The sequence below is a fragment of the Dipodomys merriami genome, unplaced genomic scaffold (genome assembly GCF_024711535.1).
Source record: "Dipodomys merriami isolate MVZ:Mamm:240054 unplaced genomic scaffold, mDipMer1.0.p SCAF_50, whole genome shotgun sequence".
NCBI classification, from domain to species: domain Eukaryota; kingdom Metazoa; phylum Chordata; class Mammalia; order Rodentia; family Heteromyidae; genus Dipodomys; species Dipodomys merriami.
In genome coordinates, this window is record NW_027206069.1 from 10,489,277 (window position 1) to 10,503,345 (window position 14,069).

The 14,069-nt window shown below is 45.1% G+C and overlaps 1 long non-coding RNA gene across 3 annotated transcripts; it reads right to left on the reverse strand.

Annotated features, from left to right (window-relative positions):
- Window positions 1–277: 277 nt before the first annotated feature.
- Window positions 278–13,478, reverse strand: LOC138810583 (uncharacterized). 3 transcript variants are annotated; one of them, XR_011367177.1, is made up of 4 exons: window positions 13,417–13,478; window positions 8,634–8,712; window positions 4,794–4,936; window positions 278–433 (listed from the first exon to the last, which is right to left on the reverse strand). It is a non-coding gene; the product is annotated as an uncharacterized lncRNA (long non-coding RNA). The 3 variants fall into 3 exon arrangements; XR_011367176.1 differs by lacking the exon at window positions 13,417–13,478 and adding an exon at window positions 13,305–13,388; XR_011367175.1 differs by lacking the exon at window positions 13,417–13,478 and adding an exon at window positions 11,499–11,569.
- Between the last annotated feature and the right edge of the window lie 591 nt (window positions 13,479–14,069).

Sequence of the window (14,069 nt, forward strand, 5' to 3'; positions counted from 1 at the left end):
GGACCCAGGCACCAGCTGCGGACCAGACACCTTGCAGACGGAAAGAAAATGCATAAACAAAAGAAAAAACTCACAGCCTAGTTAGTGATCAAGAAGGAGCATATACTGAATGCCCTGGGAGCATAGAAGATTTGAATGACTCATTAATTTTTGCCTACCAAGATTGAAGAAGGCCTCACCAGGGAGCTGGCATTTTGAGCTAGGTCATGAGGATAAGAGGAGGGGAAAATGAGAGAAAGAGGACATGTTGTTTAAACATGGTATTTATTCAGGTAATGTTAGTTGGTATAACAAGCAACCCATAAATGGACAATAGACACAACATGATAGAAGCTTCTAATTGCTTCCTGTGCATTCCAAAACTATATTCTTAATTACTAGATGAATGTCCTTCCAGTGGTAATTCAGCCCTCCACATCTTCATCTTGCTTGTCTACAGTTAAATAGCAGAGGGAAAAGTGTGAAAAATTACACTGCAAGATTAATTCTGGGACTTATGTAGGAGTGGTTAATGCACCATTCTGGTCACATTTCATTGACTGTCTTACAGCTAGCAAAATCTTAACTAAAATACTAACAAGCAAAAACAAATAGTAACAAACAAAAGCCATAGCAATGAATATACAGCACATTGTGACTATTTAACCCAATGGTGGAGATATCAGCCAAAGCAATTAGATAAGAAAAATCAAGTTGAAGAAGAATTGGAAAACAACTAGTAAAACATAACTATTTTTGATGATGGGATTATATGTAGGAAACTCTTCCATACAACTACTTAAAAAACACTGGGCTGGGAATGTGGCTTAGTGGTAAAGTGATTGCCTAGCATGCATGAAGCCCTGGGTTCGATTTCTCAGTATCATATAAACAGAAAAAGCCAGAAGTAGCACTGTGGCTCAAGTGGTAGAGTGCTAGCCTTGAGCAAAAGAAGCTCAGGGACAGTGCCCCAGACCCTGGGTTCAAGCCCCAGCACTGGCAAAAATACAAAAAATAAAATAGACTATATCTTGCTAGCTAGCTATGTGGAAAAGCCAAAAGAATATTGGGAAATTGTTATAAATAATAGTAGCAGTATAATAAAGTAGTAAGATATGAAATTAATATGAACATACCAATAGTGGCCATAAATATTAAAAGTTAGCCATTGCAAAAATAAGAGCATTTGGGCTGGGAAGTTGGCTCAGTGGTAGAGCGCTTGCCTTGCATGCTTGAGGCCCTGGGTTCGATTCCTCAGCACCACATAAGCAAAAAGGAAAAAGCCGGAAGTGGCACTGTGGCTCAAGTGTTAGAGCGTTAGCCTTGAGCTAAAGAGCTGAGGGACAGCGCCCAGGCCCAGAGTTCAGGCCCCACAACCGGACCCAAAAAAAAAAATAATAATAAGAGCATTTATAACAGTAAAAAGTAAAGTAAAATATTTAGACAAAAACAACATAACCATAACAATATTGTCACTAATAATATACAGGCAAGACAATTAAAGATTGTTTTGTGACAATTGTGATGGTAATCTAGCACTTGGGAGACTGAAGCAGGCGGTAAATGAATTTGAGGCCAGCCTGTACTCCAAAAACTTGAAACCTTGTTTTTAAAAAAAGGAAAGAAAAATGATGAAGACTGAATTGTGTGTGTGTGCTTTCCCTTAGGACATATAGTCAAAATAACATGTAACTTTAAGATGTAAAATGAGGTTAATTTCTTGCAGTTTTAAAAGTGATTTTTTAATGTTTAAAGTTTTTTTTTCCATTTAAAAAATTTGCTAAATCCACTGGTGCTGGTGGCTCCTGCCTAGAATCCTAGCTGCTTAGGAGGCTGAGATTTGAGGATCACAATTCAAAGCCAGCTTAGTCAGGAAAGTCCATGAGACTCTTATCTCCAATTAGCCAGCAGAAAACCCTAAGTGACACTGTAACTCAAGTGGTAGAGCCCTATATTTGAGCAAAAGAACTCAAGGAAAGTACCCAGGCCCCAAGTTCAAGCCCCATAACTGACAAAAAATTTTTTACTTGATTCTGTATCAAAACTACTAAAACAGGTACATCTAGAAAGGTCTACATTCAAACTATTCCTATGTGCATGACTACACTCATGAATAGGTGGGTGGTGGATGGATGGGTGGAGGGATGGCTGCATGAATGAATGTGGATGGATGGGTGAGTGGATATGGATGCATGCATGAGTGCACGGGTGGAGACAGGCATGCATGGGGAGATGCATGGACAGGTTCACAGATGGATGCATACATAAATGTATGGATGGATAACAGTTGGATGAGATGATAGATGAGTGAGACAGAGAGGGAGACACGCATAGTATTTATGGAATTAGAGAAAAGAAATACAAATACGAAGTTGAAAGTTAAAACTTTACCCTAGACTCTATTATTGATGTGAAATGTCAGTAGCCATCAAAGCTTATTTTCCTTTTCCTAACTTTTCCTTGGCATTGTCCACTCAGCCATCTTGGAGCCAATAAAAGTCGAATAGTAATAAGAATATTTAGCATCCACATTGTGGTCTCTAAGTATCACTTCTCATACAAAAGCCTAGAGTTCACTAGAGAAGTAGCTGATTTTAGGACTGGAGCAAAGAACATGCAGGATGAGCCTAGATCATCTTGTCCTTGAAACCACAGGTTTTGTCCTTGGAACAACAGGGCTGATGACAAAAGGACACAAGAAGCAACTTGAGTGAATGCCCACTAACCAAAGACAAGGAACGTTATTTGTCAATTAGAATAATGAATGCAATAGATGGGAATATTTCAGGTATGTTTTTAAATTCTACTGGTTATCACAGTACTTTTGAAAAAGCATTCAGCCAAGCGTGGTAGAGAGAGAGATCTGCTGTAATCCCTGCACTTGGAAGGATGAGGTGGGAGGGTGGAGAGTTCAAAGTCAGCCTGGACTACATAGGGAGACTCTGTCACAAAGCAAAACCACAGGATGATTCTTTCTTCCTCTGTAGAGGAATGAATTAAGCTTTTATCATAGCTTTGGAATAAACAAGCCATGTATGTGAAAAAAAAGTTTCCCTTTACAGAAGGACTGGAGCTAATAAAAGCAGGAGAAGTCTTGCTGCTATGGTTTGCATCTGGACTGTCTCCCCAAGGCCCTTATGTTGAAAGTCTGGTCTCCAGAGTGGTGCTGCTTTGGGGCAGTGGTGGAAACTTTAGGAGGCGTGGCCTGGTGGAAGGAAGTTAGGCCATTGGGGATGTGCCACTGAAGGGCGTGTTGGCACCTTAAGCCCTTCTCTTTCTTTTCTTCCCAGCTGTCATGAGGTGAGCAGGCTCCTCAGTCTCATGATTCCTGCCATAGCCACAGGTCCACAGCAGTAGGGCCACACAACCATGGACTAAAACCTCTGAGACCATGAGCTCAAATCTTCCTTCCTTTCAAGTACAGCATCTCAGCTACTTGGTCACCATTCCAGAAAGTTGCCTAACATCATGAGATTATCACTGTTTTGGCTCCACACTGACTAGATAGGCAATGTCAATAGACTCTCAAGAGAGTCTTAAGAGAGACTATACAGCCAGGCGCCAGTGGTTCATACCTGTAATCCTAGCTACTCAGGAGGCTGAGATCTGAGGATTGAGGCTCAAAGCCAGCCCAGGCAGGAAAGTCCATGAGACTCTTATCTCCAATAAACCACTAGAAAACTGGAAGTGGCGCTATGGCTCAAGCGAGTACTCACTTTGAGCTGAAGAGCACAGGGACAGCGCCCATGCCCAGAGTTCAAGCCCCATGACCAAAAAAAAAAAAAAAAAAAAAAAAAAAAGGAGTCTATACATCTCAAAAACTCTGTAACAGTATAAAAGAGTCTATAACACTGCAAAGACAGTGCATGGACCTTATTGGAATATTGATTCAAACAGTGACAGAAGGGATTTTTGGAGATAATGGGGCCATTCAATTTACTAGCCATTAAGCAATTAAATGTTAATTTGGAAGTAAGGATGGTATTGTGTCTGATAAATGAAGCAGAGCTTGTGGAATGTGAAATCTAAGTGATAACTTAGTGGGAGTTCATTACAGACTCTTGGTGCTACTGTATATTTGAGTTTTTCATAATAAAAAAAGGTTTATTTGTTGTCTGCTTTCTATAAAAGGCAGAACTGTGACTTCACAGTTCCATCCCTATCTTCCCTGCAGGCCCTTCTAGATGACCTGGCCCCTGTGAACTCAAGCCACTGCTTCTGGTGGGATAAGGAAGCTTGCTCCTGCTTTTACCATGGTCTCGCAGAGGACCAAATGTACTTACTTCTCCATCCAGGGACATTGGGCTGCCCAAGTATCATTGGCTGCTAATGTCTAGAAAGCAAGCAATGACAGGGAATATCCTTGACCAATGAGGCTTGCCCTGTTACATCCTGGCTTTCAACCTGGAAAGCAGGTCCCTTCGGTCTGAGCCTTCCAGATCACAGGGTCCAGGCAAGCCACTGGACCACCAAGGATGAGCAATAGGAAATCAACAACCAACAGTGTTGGAACATGGGAGCCCTGGCCTGGACACTAGCCCACCATAGCCAAGGTACAGGGAAGCAAGTGGCCTGATCATCTCTACCCTTCAGCTTTCTATAAAACACGGGTAAGGTTTACACAAATTCCACAGGGCTATTATGAAGAGTCAATGAGTAAACACCTGAATCAGTGCTTGCCTAATGGTAAATGGTCCCTAAGAGTTTGGGATATCAGTTGCGAAATCCTTTGAGACCTCATCAGCTAGAAATACTGAGTATGAGTAAACATGCCAGAGGAGCACCTAGCCCAGGAGGATGCTCCCAAATCATACCTCTGGGGGAATGGAAGTCAATGCATCATCAGCTGAAAGATGGCTGCCAGGCTGGGTCAGCTACTGGGATTGTAATTCTTGGACTCTCCCCTCCCATGGGGTAAATATGACATCATCCACTCCATCAAGTCCACTGCTGGCTCCTGGGACAACAGGGAAGAATAAAATCAGAACTAGCCAAGTACCAGTGGCTCACCCCTGTAATCCTAGATACTCAGATCTGAGGACTGCAGTTCAAAGTCAGTCCAGGCAGAAAAATCCATGAGATTCTTATCTCCAATTAACCAGTAAAAAAAAAAAAAAAAAACTGAGCAGGGCACTAGTGGCTCATGCCTGTAATCCTAGCTACTCAGGAGGCTAAGATCTGAGGATTGTGGTTCAAAGCCAGCCCAGGCAGGAAAGTCCGTGAGACTCTTAACTCCAATAAAAACCACTAGAAAAACAAAAGTGGCTCTGTGGCTCAAGCAGTAGAGCGATCACCTTGAGCTGAAGAGCTCAGGGACAGCGCCCAAGCCCAGAGTTCAAGCCCCATGATCGACCAAAAAAAAAAAAATCTGGAGCTGGGTGCAGGTGGGTCACGCCTGTAATCCTAGCTACTCAGGAGGCTGAGATCTGAGGATCACAGTTTAAAGCCAGCCCAGGCAGAAAAATCCATGAAACTCTTATCTCCAATAAACCACCAGAAAACTGGAAGTGGTGCTGAGGCTCAAGTGGTAGAGCACTAGCCTTGAGCTGAAGAGCTGAGGGACAGCACCCAGGCCCAGAGTTCAAGCCCCAGCACTAATACTAATCAATAACAACAACAACAACAATAATAATAATAAGGATGATATTGGAGCCTCGGTCTGATGGAGGAGGCAAAGACAGGAACAGATATGACAGTCCAGTGAGAAAAGGTTGGATCAGGGCAGGTCCGGTCTTTCCTTAGCTTGTCTGCTTCCCTGTGGCTTTACCAACTCTGGTCCTCACCCAGTCTTCCCATTGCACTAATACTAGAGCTCAGGGTTTGAGAACCCTAGCAATCAGTGTCCCCAAAGAGAAACCCCAACTTCAACTACAGAGACTGCAGAAGGAGTCACTCTGTGAGTACCCCCATAAGTAAATACAGTCATCTGTGCCCTAGAATGAAGGATCATAGACTTTGACACCCATGGGTAGGACACCAGTGACCCACCTGGGCTTTCCAATGTGGAGATCTATTATTTACTCAGTGGTGTGGGCTGAAAGCCAATTTGTTTTACAAGAGCACGGGACACTGGGTGCTTCTTCCATCCATCAAAATAAGAGCTGACCAATTAGTACATAATAGAATGGAATGGATTTTGTAAAAGACAGGTCATTGTGTAGTCTGTGGCCTGTGACAATTCACACCACTACTTACCTTTGTGTGTGTGTGTGTGAGAGAGAGAGAGAGAGAGACAGAGACAGAGACAGAGAGACAAAGAGACAGAGAGAGAGAGACTGTGTGTGTGTCCCAGTTCTGGAATATGAACTTAGGGTCTGGGCACTGTCCCTGAGCTTTTGTGCTCAAGGTTAGCACTACCACTTGAGCCAAAGCCTCACTTCCGGCTTTTGGAGATAAGAGTCTCATAGGCTTTTCTGCCTGGGGTGGCTTTGAACTGTGATCCTCAGATCTCAGCCTTCTGAGTAGCTAGGATTACAGGCATGAGCCACCAGCACCCAGCAAAGGACTCTGATATTAGAAAGCCTTTGTCTACCCATGGAAGTATTCCCAAACATCTTGGCTTTGAGATGGAGCCATGTGGCTGAGTTCTAGCTAGTATAATGTAGGCAGGTGTCCTAACCCAGCCATAACAATTCCCCTTTGTGGTGGTCTACACTCTTCAACTCCTCTATGAGATGTCAAAGCTCAGAGTAACCCAGCGATGTTGTAAGGCTCTGCCTTCCTCCCATCTGCAATGCTAAACTAAATCCATTGCCTGTCAATCCAGAAAAATAACTGCTCCACAGAAAAATCCAGTATGGCCAAAGAATGAGATTATGTAACTTCAAGCAACCTACTCAAACTTCCTGAGCCTTACCAAAAAAAAAAAAAAATGAAGGGGAAACTCACAGAGTTTTCAGGATGATCAGATTCAGGAGTCTGTGTAAACAGTCTTTTTAAATTACGTGAAGATGGTTACTATTCCATTAAGACATAAAACTGGTCTAAAATATGATCCTCTGGGTGGATCCCAGAAATAATGTGCAATGTGGAGAGCTCAGAACTGCCCTAAATATGAATGAACGGTTGCTTCTAGGCTTGCGGGGATTCTGGGAGCTCTGCTTGGTCCTCCCTGGCGGCCCCGTATTTCTGTGTAATTGGCATCTGTGAATTCAACCAACTGTAGATTGAAAAATATATACAAATGCATCTGCACTGTAGATATGCAGCCTTTTTATAGGCCATTCCTTCCTGGACCATAAAAATGATAGCTAATCACATCACACTTAGGTAATATTAGATCCTTTACATGTTATCTAGAGAGGATTTATTCGAGGATGTAATATATGTATATGCAAACACTTCCCCCTTTTTTGGGGGGGAGAGTTGGTCATGGGGCTTGAACTCAGGGCCCAAGCTAATTATTTCAGTGCTTATTATTTCAGAGCTTCTTTTTTGGATATTTTCCACCGAAGATATAGATGGGTTTTGGGTGTTTTTTTTAATACTTTAAGGGCACATGGCCTAGTCCATTTAGAAGACAGTAAGAACCATTCTAAGCAGTTTGGAGCCAGCTGGAATGGTCAGGGCACACTGGCCCCCAGGCTGGGGGCTGAGGCTGATGTTCTCAGAAATGATGGCAGCCTTGCACTTCCCGGCACTGTGACCTTGACATTTCTCCCACAGAGAAGTTACATCCAGGCCTGCTCCCATGTGGTCCAGTTGGGCGCATCACTGCTCTGACTGACAGAGATGTCTTCGTATACCATAATAGTAACTAAACACCCATCTGGCCTGACAACACAGTGGTTCCTCACTCTGCAATCACCTAAAATCCACTGATTTCCACCAATGTTCTTTGTTACCTCAAATTCAAGCATATTCTGAGTCTCACATGGCAGTACACACCTATAATCCCAGCCCTCGGGAGGCTGAAGCAGGAGGATCTCAAAGTCAGTCTGGGCTACAGAGGGAGCCTCTGTCAGGGATATTTACCAGGCCCTCTACAGTCTGTCTGTGTCTAGCTCTCCTTCTCTCTCTCTCTCCCTCTCTGTCACCAGTCAAGTGGATCCACAGGTCACATGGTACATCAAATCACCCATGCTTCACTCACCCATTAAACATTTCTTCAAGCTGCACTGGAGGTCTAAAAGGCCTTCTCGTTGTCTTTTTTACCCATTATGTAAGTGAGAACAAGGATGGGCTGGTATTCAGCCGTTTTCCAGTTGGCTTGAATTGGTAAGGGCTGAACTGAGCATTAACATATTAAAAGCCAGGTACTGACAGGTAACTAGCTCTAGTAAGAGCTCCAGGTCCCCCAGACAACCAGCCCCTTCCTCTGCTGCTCTAGCCCAGTGCTGATCTCTCCTTGCTCATCAGTGTCTATGCCATTCTGGTTGTTACATATGTACAATTCATGCCCTGAGACTAAGTTGGAGATACTAAGAGACTTCATCTAGTCAAGTTTTCTTCTCTCACACCTGGAAGAAGGAAGGAGATAATCCAGGGACCCTAACACAGCTCCACCACGCCATCAGATAGGCAAACTCTTAGGCTGTTTCATCATCCTCACTGTACATCCCAAAGAGGATGCTGGAGCTCAAACCATCAAGTATGAATTCCAGATTAGCAGAGAAAGGCATGGGACAAAGAAGCTCTCCTCCCCACTGCTTTACCTCTTTTGAGTTGCTCTTCCAGAAATCCAAAATTACATGTGTTTCCATTTCATGGCAGAACTTTGTCACATGGCTGTACCTAAAAGTGGAGAAACTTGAAAATGTAAATCTCAGTATAGTTATTAAAGGAAAAGTAGAATCAATACTAAAGACATCTAGAATTTTCTGGCTCTCCCCTCGCCATTTAGTACAAGAGTTATTGTTTCTTGAGCCCTACCGTGTGCCAGATGCTACTCAATATTTTTATATTTTACCTTATTTAATCCTCACCCCCCCACACACACAAAGCCTTATGAATCAGGCTTATCCCAGATTTGCAAGGGAGGAAACTGAGGTCCAAGGGGAGATGACACATTTGTCTAAGTCCCCAAGGCAGTAGGAAGTGGAGCCAAGGTGTGATGCATGAACTTGTTAACCGTGTCCCACCCCCCACCCACCTGCCCCAGCAACCAGCACTGAGCTCAGAAAAGACATTACACTAGCCCCAAATGAAGAAGACCTGTGGCTGGCTGATTGAATGATGGAGTCAGCACCCAGATAAAAATAGAACTAGGCAAGGAACTTTATCGACTGACCTGAGCCGTCTCCACATATGGAGACCCCACTCTACAAACAGCCAGGGGTGGAGGGGAAGGAACACCGAGGTGCCCAGCCATGGGAGCTTGGCAGAGGCCACTGGATGAAGCAGAAGGTGATAGGAGACCTCTCACTTCCGGGAGCCAAACTCTGTCCCCACCACCAGGTCATCTGGCCAGCGTTCTGCATGGGGACCGTTTGCTTCAAGAATGACCCAGGACACCTCATCTTCTGTGGTTCAAACAGATGAAGGCATGTCACATGTGACCAGTAAATTCCTATCATCATCATCATCATCATCATCGTCATCATCATCATCATCATCATCATCATGATGTTATTAGTGATGATGAACCAAAATAGTCTGTGCTGGTTACAGCTGTCTCTGAGAGCTGGTTTTTTGTTTGTTTGGTTTTGGTTTTTGATTTTTTAAATGACAGTCCTTATGGATTTTTTTTTGGGGGGGGTCTGGTTGTGGGGCCTGAACTCTGGGCCTGGGCGCTGTCCCTCAACTCTTCAGCTCAAGGCTAGCGCTCTACCACTTGAGCCACAGCACCACTTCCAGCTTTTTTCTTTTGTGCTTATGTGGTGCTGAGGAATCGAACCCAGGGCTTCAGGCATGCAAGGCAAGCACTCTACCACTGAGCCACCTTCCCAGCCCCTCCTTATGGATTTTTATCTTGTTTCACTATGTTTTGTTTTGTTTTGTTTTTGGTCGGGTATGGGGCTTGAACTCTGGGCCTGGGCGCTATCCCTCAGCTCTTCAGCTCAAGGCTAGTGCTCTACCACTTGAGCCACAGCACCACTTCCTCACTATGTTTTAAAGACAAGGTCTCACTATATAGCCCAGGCTGGCTTTGAACTCAAAAAAATCCTTCTGCCTTGGCCTCTCAAGTGCTGGGATTACAGGCATGTACCACCAACCTTGGCAGTCCAACAGGTGCCAGCCTCGTTTATCTCTTCCTTTGGGCAGAGACTTCTAGGAAGGCAGGCTTGACCCTCTCCTTTGCCCCTTTATTTTTAGTGACTATGAAACAGTTGTATGGATGTATGACTACAGTGTGACATTCGGTACATGGACACAATGTATAATAAACAGGTCCGGGTGACTGGCATAACTATCAGGCATGCATCTTTATAAGAGAATATTTTGCGATACAAAAACGTCAAACATATACCAAAGGATTGCTGCTTTAAATGTCAAAAATAGTCCTGTATCAATCATATCTATAATTCTATCTACTCAGGAGGCTGAGATCTGGGGTTTACCGTTCAAAGCTAAGCTGGGTAAACAAATTCAAGAGACACTTATCTCCAATTAGCCAGCAAAAAAAAAAACAGAATTGGAGGTGTGGTTCAAGTGGCTGAACAAAAAATGTGAGCAAAAAATGCTGAGAATGCAAAGCCCTGAGTTCAATCCCCAGTACCAGCATAAAAACAAACAACAACAGTTCCATAGCAGTAATTTTGTATGACTCGGGACTGATTTCATGTCATTCAATCCTGTATTCTCTCCTTTGTGTGGATTATCAGGAAGCACATCAAAGACAATGTGCAATGTATTCCTAGATATTTCAGTTTGAAACCTTCAACGTTATCCCCCATACCTTTTTTATCCCCTGGAATATCATTAAATATCCAGTTCTGTGCTCAGATTTCCTCAATTTTGTCTCATGAATGTTTTTAGCTTTTCTCATCATGGTTGACTTTTTATTGGTTAAGAATCGGGATCCAAATTAACTCCATGTGTGATCATTGATTGGATATTTCTCTTCAGCTTTTGTAAAGTTATAAATTCCTCCTATGTTTTCCCCTCTCATCTTTAGTTTTTTATTTTTGGCTGATGAAAACTGGCACTTATTTTGTCTGTGGAAAATCTGGCCATGGCCCCACCATGTGGTTTAAACACACTAACATGCTATTGTATTATCCCTTCCTTTATGCCTCCCCGGCTTCCCTGTAAGTCATGTAGCTGAGGTTACTTGCTTGATCTGATTCAGGTTTGTGCGCTTGTTTGAGAACAGGTTGTGATCTTTCATCAGAAGGAACATAGTGTCCAAGGTCTATCTCGGATGTTAGTAGTCACTGACAATCACTACGTAGACTCATTATATTCTAAGTGGATATTAATTGGCCTGGTGACAGGCAGGTGGAGTATTCAGTTAAGGGACCCCACTGCACTTCCCTCACTCCCATCTCTGGCTGTGTTGTTGGAAAGATCTAACCCAGGCCTCCCGCACCCTTCCTCTCCTTCCTCCTCCTCCCCCACGTCCCTGCAGGAAGGCTCACCACAGAGGAAGGCTGGGGAATTAGAAAGAGCCTTGAATCTGAGCCTAGCCCTGCAGATGCCAGCCTCCCAGGTTGCTAGGTTGCTAGGATACGCAGCTCTCAGAACCTCCTTCTGGAGCTCCGTGGACCAGAATGGACAGGCTGTGATGGGGGAGGGGAAAGGAGGAATGGAGCTTGCTGATAGACCTGTCAAGAGGGGGCAAGGTCCAGGCCCCTCTTAGAACTCTGCTGGGATGGGGGTGGGAGGGAGTTTCCCCAGAAGCTTCTCTCCCTACCCATAGTGAAGGCCACATTGCATTTTCTTTTTACGTCCTCCAGTCCTGTCCCCAATTGCTACTTACTTTTTTTTCCTGCAGTATGCCCTTCTATATCAGAAACTATAACTTGAATGCAAAGGAATGCAGTCCTCTTCCCAGGCCTTCTGGTCCTCCTACGGCTCTGTGCCCTTGTCCTTCAGGACCCCTGCCTGTGCTCCCAGGTGCCCAGGCTGCCACTTGTCCAGCATCACTACTGTTATCTGCAACAGCATGGTTCCCCACTGCTCATTCTCCTCTGTGCCTCCAGCTTACCGCACAGTATAAGGTCTTGCAGAGATCAGTGTCAGAGATCTGAGTTCCCTTGTCTGTCTCTGCAGACAGGGGGCTCACAGTCAAATGACAGCTCATTCACAGTTCTTTCTTAAAAAGCTGAAATGGCCAGGCTCCAGTGGCTTATCTGAGGATCAAGGTTCAGAGGCAGCCCAGGTAGACAAGTCTGAGAGACTTTAATCTTCAATTAACCAGCATAAAAGCCAGAATTAGAGGCATGGCTCAAGTGGTAGAGCATATCTGTGAGTGAAAAAGCCAAGAGAAAGCAAGAGGCCCTGAGTTCAAACCCTCACAATGCCAGAAAGATGGAGAGAGAAAGAGAAGAGAAAGAGAGAGAGAGAGAGAGAGAGAGAGAGAGAGAGAGAGAGAGAGAGAGAGAGAGAGAGAGAGATCATAGTTCCATATCTCAACAATTAAATGAGGTATGGTCATTCATGCCCATAATCCTAGCTATTGGGAAAGTATAGATAGGAATGTCAAGATCCAAGGTCAGCCATGGGCAAAAAAAAATGAAACTCTATATGAAAAACAACCAATGCCCAAAAGGGTTGGAAACCTGTAGAGTACATACCTAATGAGTCTGAGGCCCTGAGTTCAAACCCCAATACTCCCCAGAACAAAATAAAGTTCTTTTGTATGGGGGGGGGGTGACAGGGAAGAAGACAGAATGAGGCAGCAACATGGCACAGTGGAGGAGCAAGCTTTCTGTGACTTAGTTATGTACCATCCAGGAAAGAGGGTGGGGGAGAGCTCAGGAGAGCTACGATTCTTTCTGACACATCAGGACTAAACTCATGGAATCCCAACAACAGCTTTCCCTCCACCGTCTCCAGGGCTGTCTGAAGACCGATTCTCAGAATGGCCTATGACTCCCAGCTGGGAAGCTGTCCATCAGGCTGCAGATTCAGACCTGGCTTTGCACCCAGCCCGCTGAGGGCCAAGCCTGGCTCCCTACCCCTTACCCCAGTTTGGTGGCCTTGGGTATGGTGCACCATAGTAGGCCATGTTGGCTCCTCCTTGCCCAGCCTCTATATCAGGATATCTCTAAACAATTATAACAGCAAGGGAAACCCTCCATTGACATTAGCTGTTATTCCAGTGTCCACTGGCAGCCAGGCTTTGGGGCTGAAAAGGAGCAGGTTCCTGCACCCCAGGGCTGCAGCCTTGCATTGGATATGTGGGGGGGGGGGGGGGATTGTGCACGGGAACTGTGCAGCACCTGAGCCAGCGTCCCGGGCTGGCTGGGTGTGGTTGGTTTCTGTCCTGGGGTGTCCATAGAGGATGACAGCTGAGAATACTGATATCTGGCCCCACGCCTCCCTCCTAATTACCAGCCGAGCTTGACCTCCGCCTGATCTGGCCCTAGGCTGTGCCCTGCACATCCACAGACCAGACTGGGATGCAGATTGGAGGTTGAGATTCCAGCCAATGAGAGCCCACGGTGATGATGTAATAATACTCTGCATCCGCCGTCATTGGCTGCCTGGCCTCCAGGCTCTGTTCTGGCGCTGCTGGAAATTTTTCTGCAGAAGGTGATGGGTATGGAAATGGGGTTCTGAGAGACTCTGGGCTGATGACCGAGCTAGGAGGCCTGGCCCCAATCTGATGAGATCCGGGGACTGGCGGCTGCCAGCAGCTGCCTGTTCCAAACTTAGAGCCCCGGGTTCCAAACACCCCCTCTCCATCACCCCTTGGAGCAGCGCAGTGACGCTTCCTGTTTGGGGACAGCAAATCTTAGGAGAGTTAGGAGCAGACAGCCCGGTGCTTGGGCCGGGGGAGGAGGGGCGCAGAGGGAGTAATTTTACAGAAATAAAGCTTCTAGTACTCACTGCCTGCTTGCCTGCAATAGACATCAAGGAGAAATGGTAAGCCCTCACCAGCCCGGGAGCTGTGCAGGACTTACATTTGACTGAGACATATATGCCGAATATATCTCACTCAAAACACCATATACATCACTCAAACAAAACATAGATATAGGGCT